Genomic DNA, 25,069 nt, shown 5'->3' on the forward strand with positions numbered 1-25,069 from the left:
TGCAGCCTGCAAACTAGATTTCTTTAGCAGTACCTCCTTTTTTAATTTTCATTTTTAATCAATGACAGGGTCTCTTTAATGAAAGAAAAGCAGCAACAAAGGGGAAAGGTTTCTTTGCAATAAAATGCTGATGTGTCACCTGAATCCTCAGGGTGTCCTGCAATAGGCTGCGGACATCATATGTATCACTTACAGCATTACTGCGGTGTCTTTTCAATATTTGAAAGAGTTATACAAATTAGAGAATAGCAGAAAAAAACAGAGCCATTAACATTCCTCCTTTTTAACATTTCACCCGTCTAGCAGTCTGGTTTTGCCTGTGAAACCTCTCTGAGTAATGCGCCTTCTAAACAGGTCCCACCAGCACAGCTAAGAATGTCACTTTGGGAGGTATATGTACAAAATAGGTGTGTAAATATGGACACTGATAGGATTAACATGATGTCAAAGAAAAGCTCTGTATTGCCATTCTATTGATCCACCTAGCGTCTCAGACATGCCTTGGGAAACTTTCTAAACTTTAATAGAATTTGACAATTCTTGGCATTTTTTTTTAAGTTTAATCCCATATATAGATTTTTTGCATAGTTACATTGGTCCAGTTTAAGAATTTAAGTATGCATATGTCATATCTGTAGGGCATGACCAGTGTAGAAGAGATGTTGACCCTTACTGCTGGCTGAAAGGTCATAATTAGAGTTGAGCAAACACCTGGATGTTCGGGTTCGACGGGTTCGGCCGAACTTCGCAAAAAAGACCCGAACTTAACCCAAATTTGTCCCCGAACCCAAACTCCATTGAAGTCAATGGGGACCCGAACTTTTGAGCACTAAAATGGCTCTAAAAAAGTAATGGAAAGGGCTAGAGGGCTGCAAATGGCAGCAAAATGTTGTTAAGGGCATGGCAATTGCTCTGCAAACAAATGTGGATAGGGAAATAACTTAAAATAACATAAAATACATAGAAATAAAAAAATAATAATCTTGTTCTAGGAGGACGAGGTCCATGTGGAGTAGGAGGTTGAGGTGGCGGTGGATGTGGCGGTGTAGGTAGAAGCGGCGGTGGAGGAGGACGAGGTAGCCAACACTGGTTTTTGTTTTTAATTTTATTGTTTTTTAAATTAGGGTACACCCCAAAAAGAGTGAGAAAGATCAAAAATACAACAATGGCTGGATAAGGCCGGTATACATGTCTATTCTGCACAAGGTACGGACAAGTCCTGTGGGATCCATGCCTGGTTCATTTTAATGAGTGTGAGCTTGTCCACATTGGCTCTGGACAGACGGCTGTGCTTGTCTGTGATAACGCCCCCTGCCATGCTAAATACACGTTCAGATAATACACTGGCTGCAGGGCAGGCCAGTACCTCCAAGGCGTAAAGGGCAAGCTCAGGCCATGTGCCCAATTTGCAGACCCAAAAGTTGAAGTAGGCAGACCCGTCATTCAGTACGTCTAGGCATGTGCACAAATACTGCTCCACCATGTTGGTGAAATGCTGCCTCCTGCTAAGACGTTCCACATCAGCTGGTGGTGCTGGTTGTTGGGGCATGCTGACAAAGCTTTTCCACTTTTCGGCCATTCTAACCCTGCCTTCTGAGGTGCTGGCGGTGCCCTGGCTGCGTTGGCGACCTCTTCCTCCTCCTCTGCCTTCGCCTGGTGCTTCCACTGTGCCCCTGCTTTTAGGTGGGAATGCCACCAGCAGCGCGTCTACCAGCGTGCGGTTGTACTTACGATCATGCTCCAGTGAGGGAATTAAGGACGATACGTTGTCCTTGTAACGGGGATCCAGCAGCGTGGCCACCCAGTAATCAGCACAAGTTAGAATGTGGGCAACTCGGTGGTCACTGCAGCACTGCCCAACAGTGCATCATTACATCATGTTTCCAGGACCTTATTTAAGCTCTAATCATTTATTTGTATGTACCAGGAGATTATTGCAACACTATGTATTTTTGTCTTAGACCATGTATGTCCATTTATGCTTCATTCATGTATATCCCATTACCATGGGTTACATGGTTTTACTGAACATTCTGGTTTTACCATTATTTGGTCTATTGACTGTTTATAAACTGACGACTTTATTATTATCCTCCTGGTCTCTCTTTCTTACTCTACATTCATGTCTACCTTGTGGCTGGTCACACCTCATATGAAGTCCCAATTTTGCTTTTTTGCTCCATTGTATCAGGGATGGAGACTCTGTTGGTCAGGAGTCTCATTTAAAGTCCCAAAACCACCCTTTTTCCCCTTATATAGATATTTCGGGAAAGTGCTGTACCGGAGTGATGCCTGCAGCTAGAGGCATCGCCCCGGTACCGATGCCCATAGCAGACGATCGGCTGTCTTGTAATGACAACCGATGCAGCTGAGAAGCCACTCGGCTGTCATTACAAGAAGCAAGAGGGGACGTCGTCGTCCCCTCCCGCCACCTTTGTGGCTCGCCCAGGTCTCCCGTCTCTGCATCCTACCTGCACGCCCGCTGAAGACCCGATCAAAGCCGCATTTGGCTCTGATCGGGTCTCTGTGTAAAAACCTGGAAGTGATGTCAGCGCCAAATTCAAAAATATGACAGCATTCATAACAGCTAAACTTGGCGTTTTGAATGCTTTTAAGTGCAGAGGAGGGGTTTGGGGTCTTAGACCCTCAGATCCCTCCTCAAGAGTAACTGTGTAAAAAAAAACCAATAAAACAATTTTATTTTTTAAATGTCAGAAAATATCGGCAGATATCGATATGCAATGACCAAAATATCGGTATCAGCAATAAAAAAATTATATCGGTCGATCACTAGTAGGAACACAAGATCTCTCTCTTCCTGTCTGACAGAATGGCGGTCTGCCTTGCTTACATAGGCAGACCCCCTTTCTGCCATTCTGAACTATCACAGACCCGGCTGATTGGCTCCCGCTATGGCCAATCACAGTGGGAGCGTGGCTACGGTGGCGCTCACGCCCCCCCTAGAGCCTTTTTACAAAATCACGTGCAGGTAAGTAATTTTGCGCTTAAGGGCCGCCCTGCCGCAGTAAATGTCCTTAAGTGGTTAATAGTGAATAAGACCATATTTACACTGGGCAGTACAACCATTCCTGTTGTACTGGGCCCAGACCTCATCAGCTAAACAGGGGGGCCCGGGGCAGCTTTATTGTTAATTTCTGCCTAAATGAATAACTGAATATTACTAGACCACACCCCACTTCTACTTGCTTACCAGGGTTTAACTTTCATTTCCCTCAGCCCCATCAGGTCAACAGAGGGCCCAGAATGTGGAAGAAGAATAAGGACTTTTTTTTTCATTTTCATGGCTTAGGTGGATAAAGTCAGTGCCACTATTCCGCTGCACCCCAGAGGGTAGGTAAGGTGTAGGCAGCATTGGGGGGGGGGGGGGGCATCAGAAAGCCTGTACCGGGTCTCATGATTTCTAACAGCGGCCTTGTTAATACACATTACATTAGTTTTGATTTTATACTTTTACTGCACATCACTCTGACACTTTATTCATAATGTGATTTAACTCTGGGATTTGTTTAAAAAAAGATTTACGTGCCTCAACTATCAAGTATCTATCAAAAATATCAAAAATAAAATATTAGTTTTGGGTGAACTGACCCTTTAATGAGAATACTTGCAACCAGTTTTTCTGAAAGGATTGTTTCTTCCTCGTGTGTCTGCAGGCATTGTTCTCTGGTTTGCTATGCAGGGATACATGTCAGCGGCTAAGTGAATGAACACAATGCAGATATTTCATCCCAGGGCTAAAATGACCCTCCTGATTCACATGGCTGCAGTTGCAATGCAGCAAAACTAGAATCTCTTTCTAGAAACTATGTACTGAAATCAATCTGCCTAGAAGAAGGATTTACATGCAGGTATGATTATCATGATTAGGACTGGACATGTGAGACAAGTCTGAGTTTCTGGTTAAGGTCAAGGACAAGAATATCTGTTTTAAAAGATTGTAGATAAAAGAAAAGAATCATCAAGTATTTGAAAAGCTCACTTCTAGTCTTTTTTTTCTAGTAAATAATTTTATACTCACTTGCTATATGCTTTTATAGTTGCTAAAATATTGACTAGTCAATGTCCTAGCACATCAAACTAAACCAAAAAAAATTCCCAGCTCTACTTACCGACCAGTCTGCAACCAACTGAATTGTCCTGTCTAACAGTATGCGTTAAAAACATGGGTTTAGTTTACACACATTTACAAATACATGCATAAGCTGCAGGGCCACTTCACGGCACCCCAATATTATCTGCAGTCCTAACTCTAAATTTGATAGCCCCAACAGTGGAAGCCCATGCATTATAATAGATAGGCAGAGGGCAGGTGAGCCTGGAGGGAGCCCACCCTTCCTTAAAGAGGAAGTAAACCCTCCTCTGACACTTTAACCTATAGGTAAGCCTATGATGAGGCTTACCTATAGGTACTGTAAATATCTCCTAAACATATACCGTTTAGGAGATATTTACCTTAGATGCAGCCAGTGACGTCACTGGCGCATGCGCTCTGAAGGAACGGCCGCTGGTGCCGTTTCTTCAGAGACCCGTGCCGTGACTGTCAGATCCCGCGCGCGGGAGTGACGTCACCGCGGCTCCGGCCAATCAGATGGCCGGATGCCGCGATCCCGGAAGACGGGCGACTGGACATGTTGCTCATCATAGAGGTGAGCGGGCTGCACGGCGGGGGCTCGTTCTAAGGTAAGTATTGCATAATGAGCTAGTATGCGATGCATACTAGCTCATTATGTGTTTCTCATACAGGTTGCCAAAAAAAAAAAAAAAAGGTTGTACGGGTTTACAACCTCTTTGAAGGCACAGGGTTGAACTGGACCCCCAGCATAGATGCCATTAAAGTTCATGTGCGTGTAAAGGCAGGTGTCCCAATACTTTTGGTAATATAATGTATGTAGCAAGGTTTCCAGGCCTATGGCCTGATGTGGGTCTGCCATCAGTACCGGTAATCTCTCCAGCCCATGTGAGCTGTGACCCTGGGTGTGATAACTGAAGCAGCGACAACTCCGGCATCTTTGTTTGTGGTTTTTATTGGAATTAGGGTATAGAAGAAGGGAATGAGTGGGATACTCCTTGAGGCTTAACTAATTACAATTGGGACTTTACTTCTGAAATGCCCGTTGGCGCTTCCTTGACGCCAGCCAGCGCCAGCCAACGCTCACTAACACTGAGAACACTCTGTAGAACAGAAGAAGTGCTGAATCCTCGACTTATAGTCCAGAAGATCCAAGACTGAGAACTGTAGAACTCCTGACACTGTTGTACTATGAAAGTCAATGAATACTTTCCCCCCACCTGGCACAGCTTGAGGTAGTATTATAGTAGAACTCTGTATAGCTGTCACTTTACCTAGCACGCTCTGTACAATTCAGGGCCCAAACTACCCCCTTTAACCTCAAACTCTTCAGGGTCCACTGACTATGTAACCCTCTGTAGCTTCAGGGTCCTCAACCTAGGTACCCCCTTTACAGCTAGCTGACACTGGATCCCAGAACCTCTTCCGGAGTGGTCCCCTCTAACTTCAGTCAACCCCCAGGGGCAATCCTCAGTACTCACGACCTGTGTGGGCTTTCCTGGGACTGGACCCCTCGCTCTCTCCGCAGGCTCTCGGTACACCGGATCCCCTCAGCTCACTCAGCACTCTCTGGACCCTCAGGCGACACCCCGAGATATCCACCTTCCTCAGACAGGAGGAGAGACAGCCGCACTCTCCCTCCTGGGACTCTGCTACCGCCAAAGACAACGTGCCACGCACTTCCCCCCAAACCTTTACCCACTCCCAGAATCCTTTGCTGCCTAATCTGCCTTCTGGGGTAGTTACAAGCTGGGATGTGTCCCCTGATTGGGCTTCCCGTACTGCCCTATGAGAAGCCTCTCACAGGAGCCAGTGGGGATACTTCTCCCCTCAGCAGGCACATCTGGGAGCCATGACACCCTATCCAACAGATCACAGCCCTGCTGTTAGGCAGACAAGGCCCACTATATCTTTACCTAGCACCTACCTGTAGGGTGCTACATGTATATGAAATACACATACTCATAGTGTTCTGGATTTGTTGAAAATGGCACAACAGTCTGGCAAAGGGTCATACTCACCCCAATGACTATTAGAAACTGCAGCCATAGATAAAGTCCTGTTCCATCTGTTGTGTCTTTCTATGATTTCTACATACCACAATAGATTCGATCTCTAAATATGCTATTTTTTGTTATATTCGGTGCACTATTACATTACTGTTCTGTCCTAAACCATAGCCTACTGTATAAGAGTTGCAACTTAACTGGACTTAATAGGCTGTTGGGGTGTTGAAGTGTTCCTTTCCTACATAGGAATGCTTACAGTGTGCTAGAGCTTGTTTAAATTAAAGATTTATGAAACCGGTTCATGTTTTTTAGGATCGTATATGATCCAAGTGGTCTTCAATGACGTGTAAATAAAATCATATGATTTTAATTTGGTTGTGGTTGTCTCTGGATGTACGTATAAAGTCCAATTTTCTAGGCAAATAGGTTTGTTTTTCTATATAAGTGGTATACAGTATGATTACAATGCTGGTATGAATGTTGCCCTGGTTATAAATGAAATGCAGTTTGCAAATTTGATCGAGGACAGTTTCTATTTATATACATACATGCCAGCTTTCCATTTTATTTTTCAGAAGCACAAAACAAGTTGCTTACTGTGAAGAGTGGGGTCTAAACCAATTTATAATATATTCAAATTTTTATTATGAACTGGGCATCACATAGACTAAAAATAGAAAACTACACCACCAACATGACCAACCACTGGACATGATCATAATACAATTCTATTACACTCTATACATAGAACCCTGCACTTCCAATATGACCGCCCTATACAAATGTAGCACTGTCCCCCTAGGGCTTGCTGTGTGATGACTTCTTGGGTCTCCCTCTGATTACCTGCAGACAGTCACTAGGTGGATTTTTTACACCTCCATCCCTCCTCCTCATTACTCAATAAACAGTCCAGGAACATTTGGTTTTGTATTTATTGTGGAACTTGGATGGGAGAAAGAAATAGTGGGATACTCCAACGGAACTATTCACAGTAGATAAGGAAAACTCTTACTTGGCCTAACCACGTTATTTGTGGAAGCAGACACACTGCTTTTACCATACTGCCACTTGTATGGAAGAATTAAGTCCTCTTGCTTTCTCTAGGAGCAGACTTGAAGCAACTACTTTATCTTCAGGATACTCTCTAGCATCCCCTTTTACTGACACTCGTCCGCTGACTCTTCCACTGAAGGGATGGCCCTCAGGTGACAGGCCCCATGGCACAGATCTGTACTCACTGTAGGCAGAATCAGATCCTTTCCAGTGTCTCCCTTCCAGTCAGCTCTGCAGGACCTCAGGGTTCAGCTACTATCTGACCTTCAGGCCCTCAGGTCGACCACCCAAGGCCACATGGCAGCTTCTACAGAGGAGAGGCAGTCGCCCGCTCCCTCCGGGACCCTGCTCTTCAGCCAGAGACCCTGATTCTCTAATGAATCGATCAAAATAGGATCGAATAGTATATGTCTATGCTGGTTCCTATTGGAAACTGGATTCAGTTCCTATCTGACTTTTAGGCCCTCAGGTCGCCCACCTGAGGCAGTATGGCAACTTCAACGGTCCCTCTGGGACCCCGCTTTCCAGCAGAAGACCCCATTCCAATTTGCCTCCCTATTGGACCAGTGCAAAACATTACAGACAAGTTGAGCTGCACCTGAGCACCATGAGCAGACCCTACCAATGGATCCTGCTCTCTTGTAGGCAGAGAGCAATATAAATTTACCTGGCGATCTCTCTGGTAAGCAGAAAGATCCAAAACCTAAACTCTCTCTTCTAGCACCTACCAATGAGGGTGCTACACAGATATAGAACACCTGAACCTCCTATAAAACTCCACCACTGGATATGATCATAATACAATTCTTTTACCCTCTATACATAGAACACTACACTTCCAAGATGACCAACCCTTGGACATGATCATAATACAATTCTATTATACTCTGTACATAGAACACTACACCTCCAAGATGACCAACCCTTGGACATGATCATAATACAATTCTATTATACTCTGTACATAGAACACTACACCTCCAAGATGACCAACCACTGGACATGATCATAATACAATACTATTATACTCTGTACATAGAACACTACACCTCCAACATGACCAACCACTGGACATGATCATAATACAATTCTATTACCCTCTATACATAGAAAACGACACCTCCAAGATGACCGACCACTGGACATGATTATAATACATTTTTATTATACTCTATACATAGAACACTACACCTCCAACATCACAGACCACTGGATATGATCATAATTACAATTCTATTACCCTCTATACATAGAAAACTACACCTCCAACAAGACTGGATAGACATGATCATAATAAAATTCTACAACACTCTATACGTAGAACATTACACCCCAAACATGACCAACCATTGGGCATGATCATAATATAATTCTAATACCCTCTATACATAGAACACTACACCTCCAACATGATAGACCAATAAACAGCATTGCAATTCTGTTATTCTCTACAGGCCACCTGACCACTAGAAAGAATGAAACCCCAATTCTAAGGAATTCCCTTTCTATGATCTTTATGTGTATGGTTTTGGTGTTCTTTCTTTACTTCTTTGTACAATGACTCAGTTTCAGTCATGTAAACATACCATTTGCTGTCATGAAATTTGAAAGTTCTATTCACTGTTTCTAAGAATTGTGTGAATTATCCTTTCATTTGTAATCAAAAAACAATGTCTTATATGATAAAGCACTTTTACTTTTCTGTATTTTATAAACTTACAAAAGCACAGTATGTGCAGAGGTGAAATTCCTTTCTTGCAGCCCCACCTTAGAAGCAAAGCCAAGTCACCTTAGCGAGCTTCATGAGAAGGTACCTTCAGGAGTGCTTTCTTCTGCCAGATCTGTAAAGAATTTACACTATATTACCAAAAGTATTGGGACGCCTGCCTTTACACGCACTTGATCTTTATTGGCATCCCAGTCTTAGTCCGTAGGGTTCAATATTGAGTTGGCCCACCCTTTGCAGCTTTAACAAAGTCTCTTCTGGGAAGGCTGTCCCCAAGGTTTAGGAGTGTGTCTATGGGAATTTTTGCCCATTCTTCCAGAAGCACATTTGTGAGGTCGGGCACTTATGTGAACGAGAAGGTCTGGCTCCTAGTCTCCACTCTAACTCATCACAAAGGTATTCTATCAGTTTGAGGTCAGGACTATGTGCAGGCCAATCAAGTTCCTCCACCCCAAATTCGCTCATCCATGTCTTTATGGACCTTGTTTGTGCACTGGTGCTCAATAATGTTGGAACAGGAAGGGGCCATCCCCAAACTGTTTGTTCCCACAAAGTTGGAAGCATGAAATTGTCCAAAATGTTTTGGTATGCTGACCCCTTAAGTGCTCCCTTCACTGGAACTAAGGGGCCCTGCCCAACCCCTGAAAAACAACCCTACACCATAATCCCCCCTCCACCAAATGATTTGGGACAGTGCACAAAGCAAGGTCCATAAAGACATAGATGAATAAGTTTGGGGTGGAGGAACTTGACTGGCCTGCACAGAGTCCTGACCTCAACCCCATAGAACACCTGTGGGATGAATTAGAGCAGAGACTGCTAGCTAGGCCTTCTCGTCTGACCTCACAAATGCGCATCTGGAAGAATGGTCAAACATCCCCATAGACACTCCTAAACCTCGTGGACAGCCTTCCCAGAAGAGTTGAAGCTGTTATAGCTGCAAAGGGTGGGCCAACTCAATATTGAATCCTACGGACTAAGACTGGGATGCCGTTAAAGTTCATGTGCGTGTAAAGGCAGGCGTCCCAATACTTTTAGTATAATAGTGTATGTCTTTTTTTTAGATTATCTTTATAAAACATTTTGCTTTAAGAACATGGCAATGGGGTTTTCGGTTTACAGTATGAGTTTGCCTAAAACAAATTTGGTAGCGTCTTAATACTAACTGTTTTCTTGCCTTCCTTATTTGATCCCTATACTTTATTTTTGTTGAAGTTTAAAGGGAAATCCTCTCAAGAAAAAGGGAAAGGAGAGTGATGTTGGTTAAAAGCTGACCATACATGGATCGGAATTTGTCCAGTTCAGCCTGGACAGACTGAATTTTGATCCATGTATGGGCACCGTGGTTGACCAAAAGTCAATCTACCGGAATGGAAGATTGGAGAGGATTAGGATCAGGCAGAATGTAAGGTGTTTTAGGAGTGGGCGGAGGTCAAAGAAAAATCAATAAGGAAAAAATTGAATATATACTGTATATTTTTTTTTTACATCTGTGGGGAGGGGGGAATAAAGCGAGTTACATGGTATTAAATCATGATAACAGTCTGTAAGGCAGTGGTGTTTCCTCATTAATCCTGATAGTGAAATATAAGTTCAAATATAGAAAAACTCTATTATAACTATACAAATATGAATAGTTATGGCAGAGAAAAACTCAGCCAAAACTTTTACTTTACCATCAGGATTTTAGAGGATAGTGGGATATGTCAAGTGTATAGAGAAAGGTTGTAACATTCCAGGGAGGTTGGATAATGAAGCCAAGTAGTTCATATTTTATATAATCTGTTTTACAGTGCCTTGCGAAAGTATTCGGCCCCCTTGAACTTTGCGACCTTTTGCCACATTTCAGGCTTCAAACATAAAGATATAAAACTGTAATTTTTTGTGAAGAATCAACAACAAGTGGGACACAATCATGAAGTGGAACGGAATTTTTTGGATATTTCAAACTTTTTTAACAAATAAAAAACTGAAAAATTGGGCGTGCAAAATTATTCAGCCCCCTTAAGTTAATACTTTGTAGCGCCACCTTTTGCTGCGATTACAGCTGTAAGTCGCTTGGGGTATGTCTCTATCAGTTTTGCACATCAAGAGACTGAAATTTTTGCCCATTTCTCCTTGCAAAACAGCTCGAGCTCAGTGAGGCTGGATGGAGAGCGTTTGTGAACAGCAGTTTTCAGTTCTTTCCACAGATTCTCGATTGGATTCAGGTCTAGACTTTGACTTGGCCATTCTAACACCTGGATATGTTTATTTGTGAACCATTCCATTGTAGATTTTGCTTTATGTTTTGGATCATTGTCTTGTTGGAAGACAAATCTCCGTCCCAGTCTCAGGTCTTTTGCAGACTCCTTTAGGTTTTCTTCCAGAATGGTCCTGTATTTGGCTCCATCCATCTTCCCATCAATTTTAACCATCTTCCCTGTCCCTGCTGAAGAAAAGCAGGCTCAAACCATGATGCTGCCACCACCATGTTTGACAGTGGGGATGGTGTGTTCAGGGTGATGAGCTGTGTTGCTTTTATGCCAAACATAACGTTTTGCATTGTTGCCAAAAAGTTTGATTTTGGTTTCATCTGACCAGAGCACCTTCTTCCACATGTTTGGTGTGTCTCCCAGGTGGCTTGTGGCAAACTTTAAATGACACTTTTTATGGATATCTTTAAGAAATGGCTTTCTTCTTGCCACTCTTCCATAAAGGCCAGATTTGTGCAGTATACGACTGATAGTTGTCCTATGGACAGAGTCTCTCACCTCAGCTGTAGATCTCTGCAGTTCATCCAGAGTGATCATGGGCCTCTTGGCTGCATCTCTGATCAGTCTTCTCCTTGTATGAGCTGAAAGTTTAGAGGGACGGCCAGGTCTTCGTAGATTTGCAGTGGTCTGATACTACTTCCATTTCAATATTATCACTTGCACAGTGCTCCTTGGGATGTTTAAAGCTTGGGAAATCTTTTTGTATCCAAATCCAGCTTTAAACTTCTCCACAACAGTATCTCTGACCTGCCTGGTGTGTTCCTTGTTCTTCATGATGCTCTCTGCGCTTTAAACAGACCTCTGAGACTATCACAGTGCGGGTGCATTTATACGGAGACTTGATTACACACAGGTGGATTCTATTTATCATCATTAGTCATTTAGGTCAACATTGGATCATTCAGAGATCCTCACTGAACTTCTGGAGAGAGTTTGCTGCACTGAAAGTAAAGGGGCTGAATAATTTTTCACGCCCAATTTTTCAGTTTATTTGTTAACAAAGTTTGAAATATCCAATAAATTTCGTTCCACTTCATGATTGTGTCCCACTTGTTGATTCTTCACAAAAAATTACAGTTTTATATCTTTATGTTTGAAGCCTGAAATGTGGCAAAAGGTCGCAAAGTTCAAGGGGGCCGAAAACTTTCGCAAGGCACTGTAGTTCTCCAAATCTTTTCCTCTGCTTCCATTATGCTATTAGCTTTTTCAATTCATGGTTGGGCTTTCTCATTTCCACAAGGAGATATTACATGTACCCCATCACCATTGGGTCACCTGTAAACAAAGCCCACTCTGTAAAAAAAAAGGTCATGTATATTTAGTTTTCTGGTATTAGATGTAATCCATTACCACTGGGTCACTTATAAACAAATCCTAGGCTGTAAAAGAAGATAACATACATTTTAAGTATAACTGTTCAATTGCTTGGTAACACAAAATGCTAATCAGCCAATCACATGGCAGCAACTCAATGCATTTAAGCATCTTGACGTGGTGAAGATGACTTGCTGAGGTTTAAACCGAGCATCAGAATGGGGAAGAAAGGGGATTTAAGTGACTTGGAATGTGGCATGGTTGTTGGTGCCATACGGGCTGGTCTGAGTTTTTCAAAAACTGCTGATCTACTGGGATTTTCGCGCACAACCATCTCTCGGGTTTACAGAGAATGGTCCGAAAAAGAGAAAATATCCAGTGACCAGCAGTTGTGTGGACAAAAATGCCTTATTAATGTCAGAAATCAGAGGAGAATGGGCAGACTGGCTTGAGATGATAGAAAGGCAACATTAACTCAACTAACCACTCGTTACAACCAAGGTATGCAGAATACCATCTCTGAACGCACAACACAACGAACTTTGAAGCCAATGGGCTACAGCAGCAGAAGACCACACCGGGTGCCACTCCTGTGAGCTAAGAACAGGAAACCAAGGCTTCAATTCAGACAAGCTACACCAAAAATTGATAAAAGATTGGAAAAACGTTGCCTGGTCTGAGGAGTCTCGATTTCAGCTGCGACATTTAGATGGTAGGGTCAGAATTTGGCATAAACAACTTGAAAGCATGGATCCATCCTGCCTTGTATCAACGGTTCAGGCTGGTGGTGTAATGACGTGGGGGATATTTTCTAGACATACTTTGGGCCCCTTAGTACCAATCGAGTGTCGTTTAAACGTCAAGGCCTACCTGAGTATTGTTGCTGACCATGTCCATCCCTTAATGACTACAGTGTAGCCATCTTCTGATGGCTCCTTCCAGCAGCATAATGCACCATTTCACAAAGCTCCAATCATCTCACTACTGGTTTCTTGAGCATGAGTTCATTGTACTCCGATGGCCTCCACGGTCAACAGATATCAATCCAATAGAGCATCTTTGAGATGTGGTGGAATGACAGATTCGCATGTTGGATGTGCAGCTGGCAAATCTGCAGCAACTGCATGATGTTATCATGTCACTATGGAGCAAAATCTGGAATGTTTCCAACACCTTGTTGAATCTATGCCACGAAGAATAAAGGTGGTTCTGAAGGAAAAAGGGGGTCCAACCTGGTACTAGCAAGGTGTATCTAATAAAGTGGCCGGTGAGTGTATATTTACCTTTCTGGCATTAAATTTGTCTCATCTGCACTGGGTCACTTGTACACAAAGCCCGAGCTGTAAAAGAAGGGCATGTATATTTATCCTTCTGGCAATCTGTGTCAGACATTAATGGCTGTGTGTTGAGTTAATTTGAGGGAACAGCAAATTTACACTGTTATACAAGCTGTACACTCACTACTTTATATTGTAGCAAAGTGTCATTTCTTCAGTGTTGTCACATGAAAAGATATAATAAAATATTTACAAAAATGTGAGGGATGTACTCAATTTTGTGAGATACTGTATGTAACTATGTAACCTCAGACATGAAATATGAACAAAGCAAATCCCTCTATAGTGTGTGCTTGTCTGACTCCTGAGCACTAAGTGTCAATTCTGCCTTCAGCTTTGTTTCTCTGCTATCAGCATGAATCACTTCTGATGAGTTTTCCTGACACCAAGAAAAAAAAGGGGACAGGGGAGGGACCTCCAGCAGATTGACAGCTTCAGCTCTGATCCTGTGTGAAGAGGGGGGGTGTGTCTCTTCCCTCCAATCAGCTCTCAGAGCTCTCCCCACTGAGCTCTGCAGTGTGTAATTTCAGCTCTCCACCCCTTTTTTTCTGTCAGCTCAGACAAGCTTTATAAATTCTGGACTAGAGACGAGAAAACTGCAGAAAGACAAGTACAACTTATGTAGGAGGATTTGTTTCATCTCTGTGTATCACCCGAGGCCAGTCACTTCACTGGGTATATGGGAGGTTTTACAACCACTGGTTCCAGCAACAACTGGCGAGGACCCAAAGAGCAAGGGGACCCTGTGTGTCACGTGACAGGACAGAAAACATCTGAAAAAGGCAAAAAAATACTACCATGGGGAAGAGGAGATGGGGGAGACCAGAGCCTGGAATTAGGATTTATCCCTTCTATAGCTAAGATAATGACCAGACTATATTTAGCAGCATCAGAATATGTCAGTTAACATGACAACAACTTGACTCATTTTTACATTTTGTTAAGGACATAAGACTATAACTTGGTACCCTGTTTTAATACACTGCCTGGCCAAAAGAAAAGTCACCACAAGCAACTAACTAAACTAAGCATGCAGTAACTATCCTATTGGATAGTTACTGCATGTGTCCAAATAATGAGGTCAGCTGACTACCTGAATATACTGAATGACAAGGTTATTCCATCAATGGATTTTTTCTTCCCTGATGGCACGGGCATATTCCAAGATGACGATGCCAGGATTATCCGGGCTCAGATTGTGAAAGAGTGGTTCATGGAGCATGAGACATCATTTTCACACATGGATTGGCCACCACAGAGTCCAGAACTTCACCCCATTGAGAATCTTTGAGATGTGCTGGAGAAGGCTTTGCGCAGTGGTCCGACTCTTCCATCATCAATACAAGATCTTGGTGAAAAATGAATGCAACACTGGACGGAAATAAATCTTGTGACATTGCAGGAGCTTATCTAAACAATGCCACAGCAAATGCGTGCCGTAGTCAAAGCCAACAAAATATTAGCGGGTGACCTTTTTTTGGTGGTGACTTTTTTTTTTGAGCAGGCAGTGTATTTACCATGCCCAGATTTCTATTATAGGCTGACTACAAGACAAAGGCAAGAGAAGTTTGTCATATGGTCACCATGCCAGAGCTTTCATGATGATCACATGATCAAAATCGTTAGTTGAGACTAAGAGCTTTTAGTGACACCACAGTTTCCCAGATAGGAGTAAAATCAGGTTTGCGCTACCCATTATTACTAAGTCTTTAAATTGCATCATCTGGTTTGGTGCTGCTATAGAAAATATTGGATACAAAGAAGGGTAAGTAGTATATTTGAAATGAATAAAAATGCTTCAAGTTATGAGTACAAGCAATTGAACAGAAAGTACAAAAATGAGTACTTATGGATATTAAAGGAGTCATTTGGTACATGTGATAACTGCGATGCTATTTATTCATATTCCTCCCTGTATAATCTCTGAGTCACTTCTGCGTATTAATACATTGTAATCAGCCAATCTATTATTTAAATATGTACACTAGATAATTCCCTCTCACCGAGTACACCAAATGTACACAGGTATAAGATAGACTTACAAGGTGCACAGTTTCAGATTAAAGAACCACGAAAGCATAACATTCAAATTGTATTAGGTAATTCAAATCAGAATAAGATTGATTATTACATTATATAGCTGAAAGTATGAGGACTCCCGTTCAAATGATTGAGTTCAGGTATTTCCACTGAAATGTAATGGTAATGCTACATCACACAATGAAGGCCTCTTGACCCCTGTAGGGAAAGAGAGCCTTGACTGATGAGGGCATCGCCAGGAGTTGGGACCAAGCAGGAAGATATATGGGTCAAATGGATTGGACGGAGCCTTAGGTATGGGGATGAACCTGAGCTCAGTTAAGAGGACCTTTCCAAGGAATTCTCGGTCCTTTTTGAGAAGAATCGCTTCCAGTGTTGCATTCTTTTTTCACCAAGATCTTGTATTGATGATGGGAGAGTCGGACCACTGCACAAAGCCTTCTCCAGCACATCTCAAAGATTCTCAATGGGGTTAAGTTCTGGATTCCGTGGTGGCCAATCCATGCGTGAAAATGATGTCTCATGCTCCCTGAACCACTCTTTCCCAATTTGAGCCCGATGAATCCTGGCATTGTCATTTTGGAATATGCCCGTGTCATCAGGGAAGAGAAAATCCAATGATGGAATAACCTGGTAATTCAGTATATTCAGGTAGTCAGCTGACCTCATTCTATGGGCACATGCAGTAACTATCCAATAGGATAGTTACTGCATGCTTAGTTTACTTAGTTGCTTAGTTAATTCCAGGTGGTGACTTTTTTTGGCCAGGCAGTGTATAAAAACAAGTGTTTTATTACATAACTTAATTGGCAGATTGTATACACAGTACATCATGATTGCAGCAATTCATCTGGTAAAACACATACATCAAAGATACAATTGTAGCCATAGCCACTTTGCTGGAACTAAGGGGCCAAGCCCAACCCCCGAAAAACAACCCTACACCATAATCCCCCACCACTAAATAATTTGGACCAGTGCACAAAGCAAGGTCCATAAAGACATGGATGAGTGAGTTTGGTAACTTGACTGGCCTGCACAGTCCTGACCTCAACCTGATAGAACACCTTTGGGATGAATTAGAGCAGAGACTGTGAGCCAGGCCTTCTCGTCATCATCAGTGCCTGACCTCACAAATGCGCTTCTGGAAGAATAGTCAAACATTCCCATAGACACACTCCTAAACCTTGTGGACAGCCTTCCCAGAAGAGTTGAAGCTGTTATAGCTGCAAAGGGTGGGCCAACTCAATATTGAACCCTACGGACTAAGACTGGGATGTGCGTGTAAAGGCAGGCGTCCCAATACTTTTGGTAATATAGTGTACATATGGATATTTTTGTATAATAATACGTTGTGGTAAACATCACAAAATGCATTAAAATACCTGTGAATGCATTATCATACAGCTGATAAAAAGCCACATTTAAATTCAGTTAGGAATTCCTTAAAAATATTACATTTATCTCAAATTCAGGCAGCATCAGATCTGTCTTTATTATAGTTTCCTTTAATTGCTTTTTCAGCAGGGCTGGCCATTCACTAATATAATTTTGTTCAAAATGTTCGTTTTTGTAACATTCATCAATTTTATAATGGTTAGTGGGGTCCTATTAATCATTTGAGCAAGATAGAAATTATTTTTTTAACAAAGTTATAACTGTAAATGTGGTTTTCATTTGGGAAAAATCGTACATATTAAAATGAGCATGTTCAAAAGGAACCTGTTTTGTAGGACTGAGATTCCAAACAGGTTGCAGGTCTGGGTGAAATTTAAGGGCTTTTGTTGAATTGACTCAATGATGGCAAGATCGATTGCTCTAACAAACAACTACATGACATACGTACATCACCCCTTTCTGCCCAGCTATGCCATTCATAGAAGCCATACTACACCTTTTTTTAATAAAATGTGATCTATGAATAGAGAATGGGTGGAAGATTGAAAGGCTGCCCCCTTCATTCATAGATCACGTTTCATTAGTAAAATATGTAATGGGCAGAAAGGGTGGACATAGTTGGGCACTCTTGATGAGCACCTGTCACTGCTCCCTCAGTTCCAATAACCCCCGCCACACAGGAAGATTATGGCAGAAGGGGTGGCCATCGATGTGTAGCACTGTCCCCATACAGCTTGCTGTGTGTTGACTTCTTGGGTCTCCCTCTGATTACCTGCAGACAGTGACCAGGGGGTTTTTCACACATCCATCCCTCCTCCCATTTGCTCCTTACTCAATAAACAGTCCAGGGGTAATTGGTTTTGTATTTATTGTGGATCTTGGATGGGAGAAGGGAATAGTGGGATACTCCAAAAGAACTATTCACAGTAGATTTGATGCAACTACTTAATCTTCAGGACACTCTCTAGCATTACCTCGACTGACACCCATCCACTGACTTTTCCACTTAAGGGATGGCCCTCATATGACAGGCCCCTTGACACAGATCTGTACTTACTAAAGGCAGAATCAGATCCTTTCGAGTGTCTCCCTTCCAGTCAGCTCTGCAGGACCTCAGGGTTCAGCTACTATCTGACCTTCAGGCCCTCAGGTCGACCACCCGAGGCCACATGGCAGCTTCTACAGAGGAGAGGCAGTCGCCCGCTCCCTCCGGGACCCTGCTCTTCAGCCAGAGACCCTGATTCTCTAATGAATCGATCAAAATAGGATCGAATAGTATATGTCTATGCTGGTTCCTATTGGAAACTCGGATCAAGTATGTGCAGAGATACTGGAATAAATATCTTCAATAAGGAAATGGCATTGTATTTTCCGAAAAAAATTGCTTGTCACTTTTCGATCGATTCATTAGAGAAATTTTCCAGTCTATGTTAGGATTATTCTTTGTTCACACCAGACGGTAATTGTCATTATTTTTTGTTATATGTCAGTTTTTCTTGTCTTCTGTGTTACATGTCGCTATTTGTATAATCTTGCTATTGGTGGTTATGTAATTTATATTCTATTTAATAAATAATATTGAGGTAATTGCTATCAAGATTCATTTCCATTGATATCCACCATAAAACCTATCCTTTCTTCCACATCCTATGTGGAATACTTGTAGCCCATGAAAATACAAGTAGTTACCAAGGGTAACAAAGGTTTCTCTAGCAGCCTGTCGTAAGAGTGTACATGTGCAAGGTGGGATAGCTTCTTGCAGGTGGAGTTGTTGTCAGCACTGTCTCTGTGAGCAGGTCCATCTCCCATAGCAAACGGAGCAGATTAGTACCACAGAGATCCTCAGCCTGGTACAGAAGAGTTAAGTGAGTGCACACATGGAGTCTGCACTAGGTGGGACCCCATTCCGTTGCCGAGAGTAAGGTAGCAGAGATATGCTGGACAGGTGGCATTGGCTAGGCTTGTCTCTCCTAAATCCACAAGTGACTGTGGTGGTGTATATTTACATCAAAAGAGTTAATCAATGTTCAGTTATCTGTTGAAGTAAAGGTACCCTATGTGTTCGGCAAGTGACCCTATCCAAAGTGCCTAGCATAGCTAGCTCGGCACAGGTGCCATTCAGAGAATGCTTTGCATTTTCTCAATGAATGTAAAATGTTCTCTTTTCTAACTAAACTAGCTGTAGAACTCGGGCTGTGACACCACACACCTTGTCCAATCACAAAATGTTTTGCATTCATTCAGAGAATGCAAAGCATTCTCTGAATGGTGCCTGTGCAAACCTCCTGTGTTTGGAATGCAGCAGGCCCACCACTCAGCACAAGACCCTGGAAGCAAGTGGAGATCACTGGAGTAGCAGTGTCTACTTCGGTGATTTCCAACTTTCAGGGGCAATGGCCAGGTATGCCTAGGCCAGAATGACACGTCTCAAGTCCCAAAGCCCCCTGGGATACTTATGTTGCATCTCCCCGGAGGCCATAGGACCAGGTACACAGAGTGGCTGGAGGACATCTTTCAGAGCTGGCCATCTGAATCCAGAACAGGTTGTCACCTAAAGAGGACCAAGATAATGACACAGGACCTGGGCTATATCACCTGAAACAGCTGATCGTAGCAGGACAAAGCTCGATTCGCTGTGCAGGCGAGTATGTGTTCTGAAAATAACCCAACAATTCAGGTGAGTGGAGATTAAAGACCCATTAGAGGAATTAGGTTTCACTTTAAGGATGAAGTTCTGGTAAAATCTGCCACAATCACAGGGACAGATACCTGATGGATCAGGATGGTCTTCATAACAAAGTCATATGTCAAGAAAAGGACTATAAAACAGAATGGTCTTAACTGGTGTGACCAGGTCAGAGACGTCAGACACAAACATCTCTATTGTGCGGAGGTTCTCATGTCTTTCTTTTCAACGTAAGATGAAGGATCACTTCACAATGGTGCACATTGTTGTATTTTGCTACTGGGGATATGAACGAGTCCCTGTTATGGGAAAGCGAGGCACGGATCCAACATGTGATGTTCTTTGAACACCTAACAGCACAGAGGAATGTTTACGCACATAACACTGAACATTTGTGTTGTACATACTGTATATATATATATATATATATATACAGTATATATTATTATGGTATATAAAAAAAATATTTATTTTAAAATAAATATTTAATACAGGGTGCTCCATTGACATGTGTTATGCAAAGCATTCTGGGTTATCTAAGGAGACTGCACAGCAAAACAGAAGATGGCTGTCATGAAGGCATAGGACTAGATGCTGTCACAGCTTTAATAAATACTCAAAATCAAAACTATACCAGAACAACATTTAGCCATTTATGACTATGGGGCCTGGGTAGGAGGGGTTAGGGAGGCTGTTGATTCAAAATAAACACGCAAAATCACTCAAAACCTGTATGCATGTAACAATAACATAGAACTGTACTTTAATATCATTGAAGGTTTCGGTTGATGGTGACCCTGACTCCCTGTGAAGGCTGTACTCTAGAAGACATAGCCCCCAACTGTCCCTGATTTCGAGGAACTCTCCCTGATTTGGAACAAAGTCCCTCTTTCCGTCTCATTTGTTACTCATTTTTGGTCTGATCTATATAGTTGTATATAAAATGCACATTTTATCTTTTAAAAATTGTTTCCTAAACCTTTCATCTAATTTCTAAATTGCTGCATTTGTAAATTTCAAAAGCCAGTATAAAGGGATAGTAGTGGTAATAAAATCACTTACATAGTTACGGGGTTACATAGTTAGTGAGGTTGAAAAAAGACATCAGTCCATCCAGTTCAACCTATGATGTGTGTGTGTGTTTGCTGTTAACCGTACATTGTATACCCCTGTATGTTGTGGTCTTTAAGGTGCCCATCTAATAGTTTTTTGAAACTATCAATGCTCCCTGCTGATACGACTGCTTGTGGAAGAGAATTCCACATCCTTACCGCTCTTACAGTGAAGAACCCCTTACGCACTTTAAGGTTAAACCGCTTTTCCTCTAGTTTTAGTGAGTGGCCACGTGTCTTATTGTATTCCCTTTCTCTGAATAGTTTGTTCCTTATGCTAGGGTCACCAGTACAGTATTTGTAGAGAGAATAAGTTCAGTGCTTGTAGTATTTCCTCATAGCTGATGTCCTCCATTCCCCTAATTATTTTTGTTGCCCTTTTCTGGACTCTTTCCAGTTCCAGCACATCCTTCCTGAGGACCGGTGCCCAGAACTGGACAGCATACTCCAGATGTGGCCGGACCACTTGATTAACTAATCTTTTTTTTTTTTCTTTAATAATTCTCCCTTAAGGGGGCATGGCAGGGGGGTGTCCTATACCTACATACTTTTGCCAATTGGTGTCCAGGGTTCCCGTCTCAAAAAGTTGGGCGGTATGTGGAAGAGAATATGCCAGATGCACAGGAGCTGACTTCTAGACTTTTGTAAGTCACAGCTTTGTCTTGTTTTCTCTGTAAAGCAAAGAACAATACAGCCCGGAGCACCATCTATCCGTGAGGAGATTGATTGCCCTCAGAGCTTCTTCTTCAGCCTAACCAGCTATGTGAATTTAAATTCACCCTGTAATTTAAAAAAAAAAAAAAAGATTAATTGTTGAAACCCCTCTTACCTGAAAGACAGTAAAAATTCAACTGCTCCCCCAAACTTTGCAGGGAAACTGACACTTCTGAAGATGCCGATCTCCTGGGCCTCAAGAGCTTTCTCTGGTTCCTTAATCGACTTCATGTCACCACTCCTCTGCAGTGACATGCAGTTGGAGAAATCCATGAGAGCCATGGGAGATCCAGAAGATCAACTGGGGAAGTTTAGGTTCACCAAGTGGACGTCAGGAGACCAGTTCTAGAGACATGTGGTGTTCTGAGACATGGGCATTGGAAAAGGTGAGTATTTACTCCTTCTTTTAAGGGTGTAGCCCTCTTTGGGGGGGGGGGTAATGAGTTATGGCCCTCCCCAAACAGGAAATTGTGCTAAATTTGTAAATAAAAAAGAGAACGAGATCCTTTAGAAGCTTCATTCAGATAGAGTCCTTTCCTCCCCAGCTTTGCTGATCTTGGCAAACCTCTTTCAGTCATTGGATTTCAGTTTCCCAATTATGGGGGCTCAGCATCACATGTGGGCATTACATAGGGTAGTCTACATGCAAACGGAATCTACTGAGGAACTACCATTCCTCCAGACCAGTGGTGTCCAAACTGCGGCCCATGGGCTGGATGTTGTTCTTTGCCTGCCTCAATCCAGCTCTTGGGGCACCATTCCATCCACTGACATCAATGATGAGGCACTATTCCTCCCACTGATAGCAATGATTCCTCCCACTTGCACCGATGATATGGCACCATTACACCAGTGATGGGGCATTATTCCTCTCACTGACACCAATGATGGGGTACTATTCCTTCCTATAACACCAATGATAGGGTACCATTACATCCACTGAAACCAATGATGGGGCACTATTCCTCCTACTGATACAATAGGTCACCATTTCTCCCATAAAAACCAATGATGGTGCATTGTTTACTTCCACTGACGCCCTGGGTATTTTCTGCTCCCACCGGCCATAGTCTGGGCCAGTGTAATAATATGGGCTGCATATGTGTATGTAGCACCCTACAGGTAGGTGCTAGGCAAATGTATAGTGGGCCTTGTCGGCCTTATTTATTTAGCGTTCTTATATATATATATATATATATATATATATATATATATATATATATATACTCTAACTACAGTAAACCCCCCTCCATCGCGGGGGTTACGTTCCGGACCCACCCGTGAAAAGTGAAAATCCGCGAAATAGAAAGACCCTATTTAAATACACTGGAGGCATGTTTTTATAACTTTCACTGTACTTTTAAAAGCATTTTAAGGTCTTTAAACACGCTTTTAAAACAATAGAAACTCATTTAAACACATAAAAGATACTGAGAGACATAGCAAGAGCAATGCAAAACACAAAAATATTTAGTTAACAATGATTTAATTAGTAAAATAATATTTATAGGTCTTACAGAAGAAAACCGCAATATACCGGGACCACAAAAACTGAACCGCGATATAACGGGGGTTTACTGTATATATAAAGAATATAAATACTTTTTAAAAACTGTAATTTTCGGTTTTTGGCCAAGTGCATCCTTCATTTTTGGTTTCGGCACCAAAATTTCCATTCAGTGCACCTCTAGTTCCACACACACAAGAAGATTGTTAATCAACTTGGCAGGTCCTGATAAATGGGGAAATATGTCTCAAGATATCTGGCGGGTGCTAAAAATTCAGATTTCTTTGAAATTCGGATGTTTCCTGATGAACCATCCGAAATTCGCTCAGTGGGTTTCATGTACCTGGTCAGAGGCTGAAGTGTTGAGAGAGCTTCCCTTGCACTAAGTGCAGAGCGCCCCCTGAAGGTGGTAACAGGGAGTGCTATGCTCAGAGAAGCAGGGTTTGCCAGCGGCGACAGGCTGAGGTGTTGAAAAGATGTCTGCTGGATGGCGGCTGAGGAGCAAGATGCATTGCTGGGCAGGAGTGCCTCAGGAGTACCAGGTGAGACTTGGCAGCAGGGAGAGCGAGGAGCAAAGTCAGGAGCCAGGCCAGAAGTCATGCATGGAAGGTTAGCCAGGAGAAGACAGCAAGCAGTGCCAGGAGTCAGCCGGGGTCATTCACTGGTACTTAGGCAGTAGTGGAGTCAGAAGAGCAAGCCAGGGATCAAGCAGCAGACAGAAGCGAGGTCACTGGAACAAGCCGAGAGTCAAAGCCGGGAATGGAGACAAGACAGGTCAAAGGCAAGCCGGGTCAGTAACAGGAAATCCAATAATATCAAGAACAGGAACACACGGAGGAAGCTGAAGATCATCCAGCAACTAATGGCTCATGCCATCATAGGCCACTGCGTGCCAGCATCTGTCACACATTGCGTGCGCACACGCACACAGGGCTGCTGTTAGAAATCATGGGGCCCCGTACAGCCTACCTGGCAGCCCCCCCCAAATTTATCAAGACAATATTTTCACTATAAATACACTAAAATCATTATTAGCGGAGACAAACATAACAGAGAACCTGTTTGAATTAGCCCTTTTTTAATTGTTTTTTACATTTGTTTTTAAAAAAAATTAAAAACATTTTTTAAATGTTAAACAGTTTTACAGTTATTTTTCTTAAATTTTTTTTTATTCCAATGCTTAATTATTATTATTATTATTTTTTTTACAATTTGGTATTTTTTTACAGGACAGGAAAGCCTGCAGTGCTGCAGGAGGAGGGGGGGGGGGGCAGCACAGTTAAAGGGGGCCCACGGGGAGGTGGGGGGATCAAAAGCAGGCAGAACAGGGAGGGGATCGGTGTCGGAGAGGCAATTACAGGAACGATGCCCTGTATCTCTCCCTGCAGCGGCTGAAAGCTGGCTCCAGGAGGCGGAGAAACTGTCTTTCAGCTGCTGCAGAGAGCCACATAGGACTTCCTTCTGTAATTGCCCCTCTGCCCGACTTTACCAATTCCCTGTGCTGTTGGGGCCCCCCTGTGTGCTCGGGCCCCCTAGAGGAATACTAGTGGTCCCACCCCTATCAGCAGCCCTGCTGGCGCATGGATCTTCGCGGTCGTTCTTGCCCGCGCGCATGCGCATTAGCATTGGCAAACGTAGGTTTTGCTGGGTATTTGCAGATGTGCCAATGTTTCTATGAACCGTTCTCCGACAGCGGGTGGCCCTGCCCGACATCCCTTGATTGAAAAATTGAAGGAGCTGGGTGGAGAATTGTTGGCCAAACTTTGCCTGTATCCAAAGGAATGCAGGCACTGATTGAGTATTTTGACTGCCCACAGGGCTGGCTGTC

The sequence above is a fragment of the Pelophylax lessonae genome (assembly GCF_965119305.1).
Source record: "Pelophylax lessonae genome assembly, chromosome: 2".
Taxonomy (NCBI): domain Eukaryota; kingdom Metazoa; phylum Chordata; class Amphibia; order Anura; family Ranidae; genus Pelophylax; species Pelophylax lessonae.